The sequence below is a fragment of the Hemitrygon akajei genome, chromosome 3 (assembly GCF_048418815.1).
Source record: "Hemitrygon akajei chromosome 3, sHemAka1.3, whole genome shotgun sequence".
In the NCBI taxonomy this organism is placed as follows: Eukaryota; Metazoa; Chordata; class Chondrichthyes; order Myliobatiformes; family Dasyatidae; genus Hemitrygon; species Hemitrygon akajei.
Genome location: NC_133126.1, coordinates 131,511,510 through 131,528,921, shown reverse-complemented (window position 1 = coordinate 131,528,921; position 17,412 = coordinate 131,511,510). Strand labels below are relative to the sequence as shown.

At 39.3% G+C, this 17,412-nt stretch overlaps 1 protein-coding gene across 3 annotated transcripts in view; it reads right to left on the bottom strand.

The window, feature by feature from the left end:
* ppp2r3a (protein phosphatase 2, regulatory subunit B'', alpha) overlaps positions 1-16,252 on the bottom strand; it is a 346,067-nt gene extending 329,815 nt beyond the window's left edge. Inside the window, exons 1-2 of one of the 3 annotated variants that reach the window (XM_073040814.1) lie at positions 16,000-16,252; positions 12,233-12,274 (exon numbers count right to left, since the gene is read on the bottom strand). The gene's annotated coding sequence lies outside the window, so the exon portion shown is untranslated. Of the gene's footprint in view, positions 1-419; positions 570-12,232; positions 12,275-15,999 lie in introns of all 3 variants that reach the window. The other 2 variants (XM_073040812.1, XM_073040813.1) reach the window with 2 other exon arrangements.
* Positions 16,253-17,412: the final 1,160 nt, after the last annotated feature.

Below are 17,412 nucleotides of genomic sequence, written 5' to 3'. Positions count from 1 at the left end.
TGAATTATATAATCTTTCTGAAGGACTTGGTTTTAACAGATTGCCACTTACAGATTAATCCGGTTGATCAAAATGTGATGTAAAGAGAGGTAGGGGAACTACCGTATATAGAGTGAGATAAATATTTTTGCCTCTTCTATCTCCATATTCAGGTAAGGAAGAAAAATCAAAACTTTATTTATCCTTTCACTGATTATCCTTAAAGACCAGGGGAGTAGCTTTTATATGTCTGAGGACATTGAGCAATGAAGCACAAAAACATTTTGAAACAGTACAAAGCAAAGTGTTTAACTCCCAATGACTCAAGGTCAGTTTCAGATGGCTACTCTGGATGAGCACAGGATAGCCTAAGCAATTTGTGTCTTATGAAAGATGACCATTTCTGGGACAAAGAGTTGCACAAAAAATGTTTTACTTACCTTCCTTATCTATCAAAGACTGAAGTCTAATGATTGCACAGAAGTGAATCAAAGAAACATAGCTTGTATTTAGTCCACATTGAGCTCAAAGAGCAAACTGTTCTCCAGGAAACCTTCTACAATTGCTGGGACCATTGCCCTTTCAGGAACCTTTTAGGAAGAAAAACCCCCAGTTATATCAAAATCAAAAGCCAAAATATTCAAAAAATTTCTATAACAGAATCTACGTCACTTAATCAGAGCTTTGTATAACAAAAAGGCTCATAGGAAATTACAGGAAACAACAGTAATTTAAAATAAATAATAGACTATATTAAGGGAGGCCAATCTTGGTAGAAAATCTTTCTCTGGCCAACAACATGGTCACTAATTACATCAGGGAGTAAAATTGATCAATATGATCACTAGTACCCTTACTAAAGGCATTTTTAGTTTGTTTCTTTCCTCTGCAGATAGAACAGGGGAATAGGAATAGGAGAACTATTCCCAGAGAGCTGGCAAGTGGACATTCTCATATGTGAGTCTCGAATATGACTGTTGACATGACAATAGATAGCATTGCTAATCTGAATCCCTTTATCTGTATCCGTTCAGAGAGAGTGAGGAAAAAAATGAGTAGCCAGATAGAGAAACTGTGAGCAAATTAAGTGATGAGGCTTATCACTACTTTCCCAATGCCTGTCTGTTGTTTACCCTCTTTTACAGTCAATTGTTGTAGATCTCTCAAGTTACTGCAGGTTGAATTCACTCACTAAATCTATGACCTTTGATGAGCCTGTAGAATACCAGATGCCACGTTTATCCTTTGTTACATCAGAACAGCCCATCCAAAACAAGATCTCTGAATCAAATGATTCATAGTAGTGGGGACATGGTAACAAATAATATTTCACTTATTCTTCTTAGGTAGTCCCTCACAGTCAGCAAAAGCTTGCTTCTCCTCTATATCGGCACATGGATGAAAGAAAAATGGAGGGCTACATGTGAGGGAAGGTTTAGATTGATCGTAGAGTAAGTTAAAAGGTTAGCACAACATTGCGGGCTGAAAGGCCTGTGCTGTGCTGTAATGATCATGTCTTTTCAGTAGAAGATGACTATGTGCAATTTTATAAAAATCTGGTATAGCTATTGCACTCTAGTTACCAGATGGTCTTGAAGGAGTAATGCCATGGTTCACTGGCAAGATGACTGGAGATCAGGCTCTGTTGTAAACTCAGCATGCACACTCATGATCTTTTCCTTATCCTCTTCCTCATTTCCCCTCTCTCCATCACCAACTCCCCCTACTCCAATCTCCTCCCTGCTTCAGTCCCTCAATCCCCCCACCTCTTTTTGCTTATTGCTTAAGTTGAAGTCTTTAAATAAAGCATTTGATTAGTTCTAAATTGTTAATTTGGATAGCTTTTGAAATAATTTGTAGAAAATGTTATTAATTTGCAGTGAAAGATGCTAGCAGTAACAGGAATACACAATGATTCATGCATAATGTTAATATTAAAGTGCTTATTCTAATATCATTTATTATGTCTTTGTCCTGTAAAATAGGTTATGGCACATTTCACTTAATAAAAGCTGTTTCAATTTAAATGTATTTGGCAACCCACATTTAGCAAAGAAAAGGAACATAAGTGGTGTCCATTATGGTAGTTATGGCAAGGTTCTAAATTACAGAGATAAATAGTTTTTCTTTCATTAGGCTACCTAACATCATGCTGGAATTTAATCACTAGAGAAAACAAGAACTAAAAAAAAGCATGAAGCTAAATTACTTTCCGAAACAAACATGTTTTTCCAATTTTTCCAATCTAGCTAATTTGCTAATATTGCACAGTTCATGGCTATCCCTGAGTATTTCAAGGTAACTGTTCACAACAGGGTTTAAACTGCAAGGACTTTTAACTAGAAATAGAATCTTCAAATGTCATTCTACCATGATTCACTTTCAATGAAATATAGAACAGGAAGGAGAGTTGGGGACTTCATTTAAGAAGAATGAAGATTGTGATTTTCCACCCAGGCTCTTTGTACCTGAATCATTAAGCTTGTAATCCTTCCAAACAGAAAATAAGAATAATGTTTTTTAATTAAATACTAAAAAAGAAGGATGAAATGGAGCTGCAGATGAGAAAGTATTAAAATTGCTTGAGTCAGTGCAGTTCCATGTGGCTATCGAAGGCATTGGATATGGATCTTACGATGCGGTGAGAATGGCGTTTTGAGGAAGGCTGAATATCACGGAGATGTCTGCAATGATATTGCTGATGTTACTGTATTCTGACAATGGAAGGACTGCTTTTCTTACCTTTATTATTATACTTCATTGCTTCTGACGTGTATAGACAGCTTAACAACTTAGTGCTCTTGTTATTCAATGTTTTGAAGCAGCTAATTAATTATAAGTAATTTTAATCTTAAATGTCATTAATTTAGCAGCAGAACATAGATACTACTGTGCTCTAGTCGCTGTGCAACTTTTGTACCACAGAGAGCCTTTCTTCCTCTATTCTGATTGATTTTAATATTTATATAACAACACCTCATTTAGTTCATAGTTTGTTGGTTATGGACCAGACATACTGAACAAATCTTTTTGAGAATTTAATATTTATCTCTAACATGTAAATTCCATGTTGGGTTTTGTTATATCTGTAGAGTCATAGAGCACACAGCACAGAAACAGGCCTGTCGGCCCATCAAATCTGTAGCAAACTATTATTCTACCTAGTACCATTGACCTGCACCTTGACCATGGCTGTCGATACCCTTCCCATCCATATACTTATTCAAACTTTGCTTAAATATTGAAATCAAACCCGAATACAGCACTTCTGCTGGCCACTCATTCCACATTCTCACCAGACTCTGTGAAGAAACTCCCCCATAGACACTTAACCTGCGACTGTAGGAGAATTGAGAGGTATCAAAATGAATCATTATGTTTGCATTACATGTGTGCACAGACAGCTTTCAGCCTTATGTATTTTATAATTGGTGTTAATCAGAGTTTAGGAGAGACAATGGCGCCTAATGGAGACTCCTTTGCTTGCATCTTCAGAAACAGCTCTATTTCCATTGTTAATATCTCTATTTTCCCCTTTCAGTGTTCTTTTGAAGACGCTGACCTGGAGTTACATGCTGACTTCGGTTCTTTGTGGGAATAGACCCGATGTTGGAGTCTCACGACTCTCTGTTATTCGATATGCCAAGTTCGCAGCCTAGAAGATTAGCTCACCTTCGGAGTTCCAGGATTTCAGTGGGGAAATCGTGGCAGATGCAAGATATCTGGCTGTGCCCAGAGACGCAAGTTCTTTGGGCTCAGAGCTCGGAAAAAGTGACGCAACAGACTTTTAACATCGTAAATCAGTGAGTTGTTTGTTATGTTTCCCCTCTCGCCTCGTTTTCCCTTATGAGGGAGAGAGAGAGAGCCTGTGGTATGACAAATTACCGGGTGAACGAGTAGTCTTTGGGCACTGCAAGTCTGTGACTTTATCGATGCTTTGCTGCACGCTTGAGTGCTCGGTGGGGGGTGCCGATGCTTGTTTTTGCTGGTGGGGGAGGGGGAATAGTTGCTTTGCTGCTGCTTATGCATGGGAGGGGGAGCTGGGGGGATGGCTTTGGGGTTCTAGCATTTAACTGTCATTCATTCTTTGGGACACTCTGTTTTCGTGGATGTTTGTGAAGTAAAAGTATTTCAGGATGTATACTGTATACATTCCTCTGACATCAAATGTACCTTTGAAACCTTTGAAATTTATTATTGCGATGATAATTCAGTTAAATTTTACCACAATGGTGCAATGGATATTAATAGATCAGGAACAAATATTTCTGACATCAAGAGATATGCTGTAATACATACTATAGCAAGGTGCATCAAAGGCTGCTACTTGTGGATACATCAGGAACACGAAGTGGAAAGAATTCAAGATTTCTCAAGGTTAAAAATCAGATCAAATATGATTTTGTGAAAAGTAAAGTGAAATTCCTAAATGACTATACTGAATGTTGAGGAGTCTGTTAGATAGGATAAGGCATAAAACAAAAATCTTGAACGTATACTAGGAACTCAAACCAACAGAAAGCCACAATGCATAGGGAATTAACAGGAGTGACTAAGTCAAGAAAATTAAGAAGGGAAAGAGGGAACACGAATAATTATTAGGAGGCAAAATCAAGAAAACCTTTAGATGTTTTACAGATGTTTAAAGGAAAGATGGTCATGAAGAGTAGGATCTATTGCAGACCAAAATTAATCTCAATGTGCAGGTGACTTGCATGTGTATTACTTTATCCCAAATGCACCTTATCAAAACTTCTCTGAATTATATTCACACTTTTCTGTTCTATTGATTAGATACATTCTTGCAGTTTAAACTTCCCTAATCTTTTGTATCAATGAATATATGGAGTTTGAAGCACATCATCTCAAATGTTCCTGAAAATCCAAAAGCTCTTAGAAATCACCTGGATGGGGACTTGAAATGTTGCAGCCTTCAGCTCAAGAGCTGGCGAGTGGAATAGCCTAAAGAACATTTTTCCCCGCAGCATTATGAACACGACGGCAAATAGCTTCCTTTTTTGACATAAGTTTGAATGAACTTTTGATCATCATGGGGTTTAATTAAAGATATGATTGATCATGCCAGCAAATATAGACAAGCATTGAGTAATTCTATTTTCACAAGAGTTCTGTGTTTTTTAATCACTTACGCTCAATGAGAAACCAGTGCCAAGAATTCCAGGTGTCTGAGTATAATATTTTGTTTACAACAAATTAAACAACCCAGTAAAAGGTTTTATTGCTGATCCACCAAGAAACAATGTTTGCTGTTCATGGCAACATATTACCACAACATCTCAGACCCACTAATGCAGGGGTTCTTAACCTTTTTTATGCTATGGACTCCTTTGGCAGTCCGATGAAGCCTATGGACCCTTTCTCAAATAATGTACATAAATACAGAAAATAAAGTACACAGGATTACAAAAGAAACCAATCATATTGAAAAGCAGTTTTGTTATTTGTTTGATAAATCTGCAAATAAATACATAATCTGCATGTTAACTAACTGAAATGTAAGATATTCAAGAAATTTGTATGTCAAGTAAGTAAAATTGTAAGCTTTACAACATATCCAATGTCTTAGCACTTTTAATGGCTCTTGATACTTGGATAGACATAAGGATTACAGCAGTAATCCTTCCTAGAATTTGGCTACTGGTGTGTATGGAGTCATGTGGCTCTGTGGAGAGTTAAGAACTCTCATTTGAACTGTCCAGTTTTGCGAAAGTTGAACAATAGGAATGACTCTCCTCCCTCTATGCATTGATCAACATGCAATTGTAGACAGGGAATAATGGAGAGCAACATTGACGACGGTGTCACAAATGTGAGAACATGTGACTTCACTGTTTGGTGGCTGAGCAACTACTAGATGCAGGACAGCTCGATAGCTGGCCAGCTATATCACACAAGTGTCTGCAGACAAGAAGACTGTGATCACATCTGACCTAGCAGCAGGTCTAGTAACTACTATAATGTTGAAGTAGTGATTGGTGTGCCGTAAATGATATTTTGAGATATTTGTAACTGTAATGTGATATGAAAATACCTATGATTTCTATTGGTGATATTGTCACAGGTACTGCTAATGCTACTGTGGTTTGTTGCCTATAATCATAATCGACGGAAATGCTAACTTTCAGTTAGAGGTTAGTGAAAATAAAGATGTTAATTTTTTTCCCATCCAAGTTCACAGACTCCCTGGAATCAAGGGTCTGTGAACCCCAGGTTACGAACTCTTGCATGAAAGGAACAATTAATGTAGTGTCCTATTCCTTATCTGTGATTTCTGTTTGAGGATGTGTACATGTGTATCAGGAAAGGACAGGAAACAATTGCCACATTCTTCATAGAAGGATGAAGACTGGAAAATACCAGAAGTTCCCACTTCAGTGAAATTGTAACCATTGTGTAAACACTGTTGGGAAAGATTGGATTTTATTGCAGGGAAAAACTAATTTTGCTAAAATAACTACTTAAATTTCCTTTTGGACATGTTAAACTCCTATTGTGTCAAACCAAAACTACCAAAAAACTAAACTTCCTTACGTCTTTAATTTTACAAGATAGAACACAGAACATAGGACATTACAGCACAGTGTAGCCAAAGTGTTTTGCTGACCTTCAAACCTACTGTTAGATCAATCATATCCATGGCTCTTTCAAAGCCATGCTTTTTCCCCATCATCCATGTACTCATGTAAGATTTTCTTAAACGTCCCTGATGTACCTGGTCTCTACCACCACTCCTAGCAGGGTGTCCCGCACATCCACCACTCTCTGCGCAAAGAACTTAACTCTGACAGCCTCCCTATACTTTCCTCCAATCACTTTAAAATTATGCCCCCTCAATTTAGCCATTTCCACCCTGGGAAAAAAGGAGCTTGCTTTCCATGCTTTCAATGTCTCTTGTCATTATATCTCATTGTCTAAGGTTATAATAACATTGTAGTGAGTTCAAAAATTATATGATTCTGTTGACTGATTGTAATGGGACTTGAAAATTAACACTATTCTGTAGAAACTGTCATTGTTCTTCATTCTTGATTGGGTGGCAGTGCAGTTAAGGTCTGGAACTTCCTGCTGCAGGTCAATTCTGAAACAGGGAGGGAAGTCTGAAGCCACAATTTTAATAATACATCTTAAGTTATTTGTGAAATTAATTCAAAGGCTGAACTTTACAGAAGGAAACTTACTTAACAGAAAATCTCATTTCCTAATTTACATCATTACTTATTAACAACTGCTTATACTGATTTAGTTAAAGCTAATTTTCCAAAGATCAGGTGAGCTTGGTTTGTAGTGCTTTCTACAGGCACTACATGATAATAGTACATGACCAGGTTGCAATTGTTCATCAATGCTTCTTAGCTGTAAACCACTTTACATCATCCTGATTTTGTGACTCAAATGTGGATATTTAATTTTCTATTAAGGATAACATGGGCTGCTGTTCATCAGCACCACTTCTGGTGGCTAGTTTTGGATCATCCATTAGTTTTCCTTGGAAAGTTGCTTATTTGAGGCTGATTAGTTTGAAGACGATGGTCCTTCCTGTAGTGTCATGTCCAGTCCTTCTACTGGTACAGGAAATGACCACACATTATGTATCTTAAGGCCTATTAAGCTGTGACATTGACAATGATTTTCATGCCCCCATTGGCCACAGGAGTAGTAGCAGATGATTGGAGTCTGACAAATGTTATCCTTTGCTGAAGAAAGGGAATAGGGATAACCCTGGGAATTATACTCCTTAGCTTCACAATAATGTAATGGGAAGTTAAGAGTTCTATCCAAAGGGGTCACAAACAATGGTCCTTGAAAAGTTAAGACTGTGGCTTTACAAAATTTGATCATTAACTCTTATTCCAACTAGTTCAGAAGATTCCATGAATATCAAAAGAAATGTTGGACTTTTATTAGGAACATATTTTTATCTTTTTTATCACGTTCTCACAAAAATTCATAACAAGTTCCAACAATATCTTGGTTTGAATTTTTTCACTATTTAACACATCTAACTTCTTGAAAACTACTCTGTTAAAGTTTATCCAATGACTGAAGCCAGTAGCCTTGAGGATCCTTGTATTAATCTGTCCATTAACTCATTTCAAATTATACTCTGTTTCAATGTCTTTGATTGATACAGGATAATCAAAATCCCATTTTAAGCCTCCCACCCACTGATATCTTTAAGTAAGAGAAGTCATTCCACAAGTTTGGTACGTTCTGAGACATCTGCAGCTGCAAATCAGATCCTATCTTTCTCTTTGTTCCACCACATAGCTTCCTTAAAGTCAGCCTTGTGAGTTTTCCATGCATTGAAAATCAGCAGCTTTATTCCATCAATGGTGGTATTGCTATGAGATTACCACACTGATTTCCAGAGAACTGGACTGACAAAGCAGAGACCTAAGTTCAATTCCCATGTGGGTTCTTGTGGAATATCTATTTAGTTAAATATGTGGAATAAATAAGGAAAACTGGCCATAAGTAATAAGATCCAAAAACTCACCAGGCTATCATAAAAACTCACCATTCACTAATGCCTCCAGAGGAAGAAATTTACTAATGCTAGCCACTCTGGTTGACATGTGGCTTTCAACCTTTCAATGTGGTTCGCTCTTAAATTCCCTCTAAAATGAGCCAGCAATTCACCAAAGCTGCTATGTGAAAACAAAGCCAAAAAAAAGAATTAAACAGGAAGACCATTTAGTATCTGTTAAGGCACTATATTTCCTCTCAGCTCAGCTCACCTTGCAATGTCCTATAGACATCTACTGGCTGGCAGTTAATTTGGGAGAGCTGTTCCACCAACTAGTCAAGCAGCAGTCTGACAGTGTTGTACTCACATTCTATTACCTACCTTACAGGTAATGTGTCAGATTCCTTGATTACCATTTCTGGGTAAGTCTTATTCAACCACTAGGAGAGACCTAGTTACCTCGTTATTGTTTACAGGGAGCAGTCAGAAACTCCGGGTGTCCTTAATGTTGATTCTGCTCCTTAAAATGACCCCTCCTGCAAATGACCAGCTGCTGTGTCTCTCTGTGGTCGACGTGAGAAGAACCCTGTGCAGGGTCAACCCACGGAAGGCTGCTGGACCAGACAACATTCCTGGTAGAGTGCTCAGAGGATGTGCAGACCAGCTAGCAGATGTTCTCACTGACATCTTCAACATCTCCCTGAGCAGCGCCACCATTCCAACGTGCTTCAAGGCCGCCATCATCGTCCCCCTGCCGAAGAAGTCTTCAGTGTCCTGTCTAAATGACTACCGTCCTGTTGCACTCACATCCATCATCATGAAGTGTTTCGAGAGGCTCATCATGAGGCATATCAAGACCCTGCTGCCCCCCTCACTGGACCCCCTGCAGTTTGCGTACCGTCCCAACCGCTCAACAGACGACACCATTGCCACCACCCTCCACCTGGCCCTAACCCACTGGACAAAAAAGACACATACGTTCGAATGCTGTTCATAGACCAGTTCAGCATTCAACACAATCATCCCTCAGAAACTGATTGGAAAGCTGACCCTACTGGGCCTGAACACCTCCCTCTGCAACTGGATACTAGACTTCCTGACTGGGAGACCTCAGTCAGTCTGGATCGGGAGCAGCATCTCCAACACAATCACACTGAGCACGGGGGCCCCCCAGGGCTGTGTGCTCAGTCCACTGCTGTTCACTCTGCTGACCCATGACTGTGCTGCAACACACAGCTTGAACCACATCATCAAGTTCGCCGATGACACGACCGTGGTGGGTCTCAACAGCAAGAACGACGAGTCAGCTTACAGAGAGGAGATGCGGCGGCTAACGGACTGGTGCAGAGCCAACAACCTGTCCCTGAATGTGAACAAAACAAAAGAGATGGTTGTTGACTTCAGGAGGGCATGGAGCGACCACTCCCCACTGAACATCGATGGCTCCTCAGTAGAGATTGTAAACAGCACCAAATTTCTTGGTGTTCACCTGACGGAGAATCTCACCTGGTCCCTCAACACCAGCTCCATAGCAAAGAAAGCCCAGCAGCATCTCTACTTTTTGCGAAGGCTGAGGAAAGTCCATCTCCCACCCCCCATCCTCATCATATTCTACAGGGGTTGTATTGAGAGCATCCTGAGCAACTGCATCACTGCCTGGTTCGGAAATTGCACCATCTCGGATCACAAGACCCTGCAGCGGATAGTGAGGTCAGCTGAGAAGATCATTGGGGTCTCTCTTCCTGCCATCATGGACATTTACACTACACGCTGCATCCGCAAAGAAAACAGCATTATCAAGGACCCCATGCACCCCTCATACAATCTCTTCTCCCTCCTGCCGTCTGGGAAAAGAAAATGCTCTGAAGCATTCGGGCTCTCACGACCAGACTATGTAACAGTTTCTTCCCCTAAGCTATCAGACTCCTCAATACCCGAAGCCTGGACTGACACCTTGCCCTATTGTCCTGTTTATTATTTATTGTAATGCCTGCACTGTTTTTGTGCACTTTATGCAGTCCAGTGTAGGTCTGTAGTCTAGTGTAGCTTTCTCTGTGTATTTTTTTATTACGTAGTTCAGTCTAGTTTTTTGTAATGTGTCATGTAACACCATGGTCCTGAAAAACATTGTCTCATTTTTACTATGCACTGTACCAGCAGTTATGGTCGAAATGACAATAGAAGTTGACTTGACTTGACTTGACTTACGATGTTTTGTGGTATCAGATCAAACAGGAGCAAGAAACCCCCTCCTAATTGCCACCCACTGTCCTCCTTCAGATAGTTAATCAGTGTCCCACACTTTTGAAGAACATCTTGGAAGAATCAAGGACACGGAATATTCTTTGGATGGGGTTCTTCAATATTTATCTCCAAGAGTGGCCTCAGCACTGACTGAGCTTATAGAATCTTGATGGGAATAGCTTCCAGAGTGGATCTGCAGCAGAAGGTGAGTAAAGATTAACCAATAACCTCATCCTTACCAAATGACCCATGGCCGATGCATCTATCAAAAACAGCATTAGTAGAAGTGATCATCACTCAGGGTTTGTGGAGAAAAAGTTCTCATCTTCACACCATGAGTGATCTCCATCTGTAGAGTGACACTCTACTTATACTTAATGGGTTAGAGTCATTGATTGTGCAGTCCACTACTTATACTTAAAGGGTTAAACTCATAGATTGTGCAGTCCAAAACTGGCCTTCCACGAGGTTCTGTGGACTTCCATTGGTCGCATATATTATCACAATCTGAAACATCATGGCCTTTACAGAGGTTTGACTGTGGTTCATTAAGGAGTTAGTAGAGCATCAGACGCATCTAGAAATGAGTTTCCAACACAGAAAATCTGAAGTATAGGACTAAATGCATTCTAAAAATTAAAAGCACCATACAATTGGTAGTCCTAGACGATAGACAGTTATCAGTACTGATGAAGGTCTCAGCCCAATACATTAACTGTTCATTCCTCTCTATAGTTGCTGCCTAACTTGCTGAGTTCGTCCAGCATTTTGTGTGGTTCATAGCTCAGAAGTTCCAGCACACCCAGCAGTGGATGGTGGTGAGCAATTAAATAGTTAACGGGAGGAGAAGTTTCCAAACAGATCACCATCCTCAATAAAAATAGATGGTGCAGTACAATCTGGCATGTGAGTACTAACGATTAGACTGAAATAATTGCAACTGTGTTCAGCCAGAACTGCTGCATTAATGATCCATCACAGCTTCCTCTGGAGATCCCCACCTTCAATAAAAGGCAGTCCTGAGTCAATCCAATTCATTTCAGGCAATATCAAAACATGTTTGCCATCCCTTAGAACAGCAAATGCTATCGAGAATTACAAAGCCGTGGCTGTATTATTGAAGTTTTGCTCTAGTCCTGCCCTCCATAATTAGCCATACTTTGAGCCAAGTTGTTCCAGAGTGATCACAACACTGTCATCTACCTGACAATGTGTAATATTGAACAAATCCAAACCAACTAATTGCCACACAATCAGACTGCTCTTAATAATCAGAAACTGATGGAATTTTACATCAAAAATTCTCACAAGCAGCAGTTCATTACCAGCAACTTATTCATTGATGTCCATTTGGCTTTGGGTTTCACCAGGACTACATGGCTGTGCACCTTATCACAGTCTTGGTTCAAATGTGTACCCAGATGTTGAATTGTTGGAATGAGATAAAGAGTTCCTGCCCTTGGCATTGAGGCTACTTTAGGAGATCAAACATCCTAGCCCCAGCACATTAGAGTTACTCACAACAGCCTTCTCTTCTGTGTCATCAATGACCTTCCTTCCAACCTAAATTGAGAAATGAGAACGTTGGCTGATGATTGCACAAAATTCACTTTCTTTATCAAATGAAACTGTCCGTTCATCAAACATAGACAACATTCTATGAATTCTAGGCTTATTACTGGAAAGTAACAGTTTTGTCACAAGAGTGCCAGGCAATGATTATCTCCAATGATGAAAGCATCCAACTACATATAATTTGCATTGAGTGGCTTTACTATTATTAAGCCCACTCTAGCAATAAATATCACGGGGCTTATAATTGACAAGAAACTCAACTGGATCAAATATGGAACTAGTGTGGCTAGAGAGCCGATCAGAAGTCAGTATCCAGTGGTGAATAACTACCTTCTGACATCCAAAATCCTTTCTAGCATCTACAACTCATGTCAGGAATATAAATAAATTCTCTGTACTTGCTTGGATGATATTCATTCCAAAAGCTCAGTAACAAAGTGATCCATTCTGTCATCATAAACTTTTATTGCCTGCATTACTGGCTCACAGTGTTTGCAGCAAATGCCATCTATAAAATAATCTGAAGGTACTCATCAAGATTACTCTGAAGCATCATCCAAATTTGTGACCTTGACAAGAAGGACAAGGGCTTCAGACTTCTGGAGACACCACCTATATGGTTGCACACCATCTGACCTAGAAATAAACTGCTGGTCCTTCTTCATCAATGAGTCTATGTCCAACTCAACAGCACTGTGGAATTATCTCCACCAGAAAGACTGTCATGGTTCCAGAAGGCAGATCACCATCACATTAAGGGAAAATATACAATTAGCACTGACTGTGGCCACACAATTAATTAATAGAAATACAAATAAATCCCTTTTACTTTGTTGGAAGCAGCATTAAACACCTTGATGTCCCTTAAGAATACTGTGTCAAAGATGGCATCCTCTTGATTCCATCTTTGACACTTTTGCACCATCTTCTCTTTCATAAGCATAATAGCCCAATGTAGCCATATTTAAAGTGAAGCTCATCACCCATCCACTTCCTTAATGCCAAATGCCTTGAACATGATAATCAGCCAGAGATTCATATAACACAGCCAGGCTGCTTCAAGCTACAAGTTGGAGTCCTTCATATGCTGCTTGGGATTCTATGAAATTGGACTGAGCTTCTCAGCCCACATTTAATGACACTGGGCACTGGACTAGCATCCAGAAATATAAATGACCCATCGTAGATACATGAGTTTGAAGGTCATGCTGACAGATGTGAAATTTAAATTCAAGAAATTCTGGAATAAAATGTTGCTATTGGTATCAACGGCCACCAATCAACTGGATTTTGCCACAAAGGCTTGTTAGCTCTGAAGCAGTCCTCAGGAGGAAACTTTGCATTCCTTGCCCATTCTGGCCTCCATATATCATCAATGTGATAGAGTCATTGCTGCATGTCTAATTCAGGGACAGTTATAAATGGGCAGTAAAGGCCCCACCTTGTCATTCTAGCACAGTATTGAATGAGATTTCCTGATCCTTTGTCACCCCTACCCAGTGATGTCTCTTGTCTCTTGTCTTGTAAGGGCAGGATGACCAGCCTTGTCTTTAACAGGAAAGATGAAATTATGTAAGAGGACAAGATTTGAGCAGAGCTTGAGGACCAGGATAGATTTGTAGGGCTGAATGGCCAGATTTGGCTCTGTAAGTGTATGGTCGCTCTTTGCTTTTCCTTCACATCTTGTGACCTTCCATTTTCAAATTGTTGATGCTTTTGTACCAACCTTTTCACAACACTAATCAGTAATCCTGAGGGGAAAGCTATCGAGCATATGATTTTTGCTGAGAAGCAATTGTTTAACACTGTTCTAATACTGGACCTTACTTAGTATTTTTGTATTAGGCATAAACCACGGCACAAAAGTCACAACTTCCCAGGTGCAGGCATGGTCCTGTTAAGCTTGCTCAGAGTCCTATTCACACAAATTAATCTCACCAAGTATTTGAATTAAGCAAGTGTAGGCAGGCAGTAATCACAATCACACAGAAAACGCAAAAAAAAAGCTCTTTACCACTTCTGCTGCAAGCTACTGGGAGAACGTGAACAGAATCACCCTCGAGTTATTAATCATATCAGGCTCATAAAATACAAAATGTAATTAATTCCTTTCAGACATTTCCTCAGAGATATTCAACAGAGTCTGATTGCGACGACCTTTGGTTCTCAGCTCACAGCTCCTCCCACATGCTGTATCTAACTCCCTCCTCTCTTGTCCTTCACACACCATTACACCCACCAGCATCTCCACACTTTCACAAGGATGTGCCGCCAACAGCTACAACGCATATGGCAAAACAGATTGCAACCCAAGCCCAAGAAAAGCCAAAGACATCTGAAGCATCCTGATCAGGCTTGTGCTTTAGAATTAACAGTTTAGGTCTTGGCACATGTTTAATAACCCAGCACTGAACTGACATGGATAAGAAATAAACAATGAGGACGTTGTAACTTGCAGATGCCCTTTATAGCATTCATTATCTAAGCAATTTATCTGGCTATGTTCTGAAAGAAATATTTTGTCAAGAAACCTAGATAATAAATGGAAAAGGTGGAAGTCTCAACATATCATAAACAGAACATAATTGTTAAAGGGATACTATTATTAAAAATGTTTTTCTCAAGTGAGGAGAGAACCAATGATATATGTGTGCCTACTTCATATTGCTGGTGTTATCCACAAGTATCCTAGTTTGTGCAAAAGTTTATTAATAAAGGGGAAAAGGTTTGCTAAATACATTCAAATGAAATCAGAGCCACTCTAACTATCAGATACCAGGGAGTTAAGTAAATGAAATACTTCTCCTTAAGTGAGGGTTTCAGATAACATTTATAAATTGCTTGGACTACACTGTTGCTTTTTACGATGTTAACCGAACCTCCTTGATTAAATTACAGTCTTGAAACTAGATGTTCAATTATTCTAAAAATATATTTATAAATATGTAAACTTACTGCACACATTAAGTTACACAATGTGCACTGTAGAGGAGCATAACTTTGTTCACGTGGATACCCCTCACTGTACATGCAACAGAACATAAGGATTCTAGTCTCTGCTGTTTCGCTAAAACTATGTTGTGTAAATGGAGATTCCTCGCGATGTGACACAGCAAAATCAGACTCAGCAGTGCTATGTGCATTAGCATATTGATCTGTGCATAAGGTGACAGCAATAAGAAATCCCGGATTTATGTAAGTAACTGAAGTACACTCGAGTCTTTAACCATGTAATTGTGCAGCACTGCCTTCAAATCAGAACAAAACTATTAACAAAGCTCAGCATGCAGCCTGCTCCTACAATACTGCAATAATTGTAACTCAGCACAACGTGAGAAAGAAGATTTAATATGGTACGCTCATTGGCACAAGTAGGTGGAAAAAGAATAATTGAGTTTCTTTAATAACATCTTTACAAATTGGAAAGCAAGTTACCTCTCCTCTTTAATTTTGCATTTAAAATCTACATCTTCCAACTTCATTTTCTACTTTACCTTGAACAAAAGTAGCCCAGAGCAATAAGTATAAATATCATGCTATTCTGAACCTTGCTCTGCATTGATTTTCACAAAGGATTTCTTCATGGACACAATAAGCATAAGCGAAGCTGCGAGTCTGCTCCAGCTCATTTTTATAAAACAGTGACAAGCATTCATCTGAAGTAAGTATAAAGGAGAAAGCTCACAGATCATAAATAAGCACAGTGCACGTACCCTTTAACTTTCAGTGGTATCCTTCCTGCTCAGTTGATGAAGGGACTACAGTTTTTTAAAAAGAGAAGAGACTTCAGACTGCCCCTGCTGTTGCTTCGGAACTTTTACTTTCTTTTCGGTTTGAGGTGTCTGTATAAAAGGGAGGAGTAGACTTCCACTGACAACCTCTGTGGGCTGACACATAACACTGCTGAAACTCTTAAGTCATTCCATTCTAACTGTGAGAATCATAGACAGGCAGGCAGATGCCGTAGAGGAGAGCTCTCCAAAGGAACTCTGGATTGTGGTCATGGTAGGATTGGGGGATCTCTGGGGGAGTTAGTGACAACCAACCAGTGTATGGAAACTTTGGAACGACGCTGAGAGCATTACACGACTTGGCTGGAGATATGCACTAGGATTTAAAAAACAGTTTAGGGTGATCTATTACAAACAATTTCAAAAGTGGCTTTCAACAGATCAATCCAAAACGTATGGGCAGATGTACAGTATTTCTTTTTAACTCTTTGAGGCAAAGTGGCCAGTTTTTAATGAGAATACCATAACAGATTTCTCTTTAGATAGCCGAAAAATTTAAGTTATCGTTTTTTCTCTTCCAATTTTCTTTCCTGCCTTTTCAGAGCAATGCATCCTCTGCTAGCCAGTAACTTAATCATTCATTAGGTGTCCTTGCTAACATCTTTTTCAACTACAGGAAACATCCCAACAGAAAGTTTTGACATAACACGTATTCTTTCCAGCATATGCATATGAGTAGGGGAGGATAAAGGGGAGCTATAGGCTTGTCAGGGGAGGGGTGGTGAATAAGGGGAGTGTTGGTTAGTAATTTGGAGTAAGAATATAATTTATTTTGATTAGTCAAGGGAGATGAACTTTATCTGTTGTACTGTTTCATGTAAAAATCAGAATCACAATTAGATTTAATATCACTGGCTTATGTCATCAAATTTGTTAACTTTATGGCAGCAGTCCAATGAAATATATGACAAATATGACAAATAAATATAGATAAAAATTGAATTATATTAAGTATATATGTGTGTGTATGTGTGAGTCTATTAAATAGTTAAGTTAAAATAAGTAGTGCAAACTAATAGAAATAAAAAAGTAGTGAGTGAGGTAGCGTTCATGGATTCAATGCCCATTTAGAAATTGGATGGCAGAGGGGAAAAAGCTGTTCCTGAATTGCTGAGTGTGTGCCCACAGGCGTCTGTACCTCCTTCCCGAAGGTAACAGTGTGAAGAGACAATATCCTGGGTGGTGCCTTCCTAAGGCACCACTCCTTGAAGTTGTCTTGGATATTATGGATAGTGATGCAGCCGGTAAGAATTCTCTCCACATTTTTACACAGGTGTGTTACAATATATGATGAAAACGATGAATCATATAGCCAAGTACAGAGACTGAATTTGG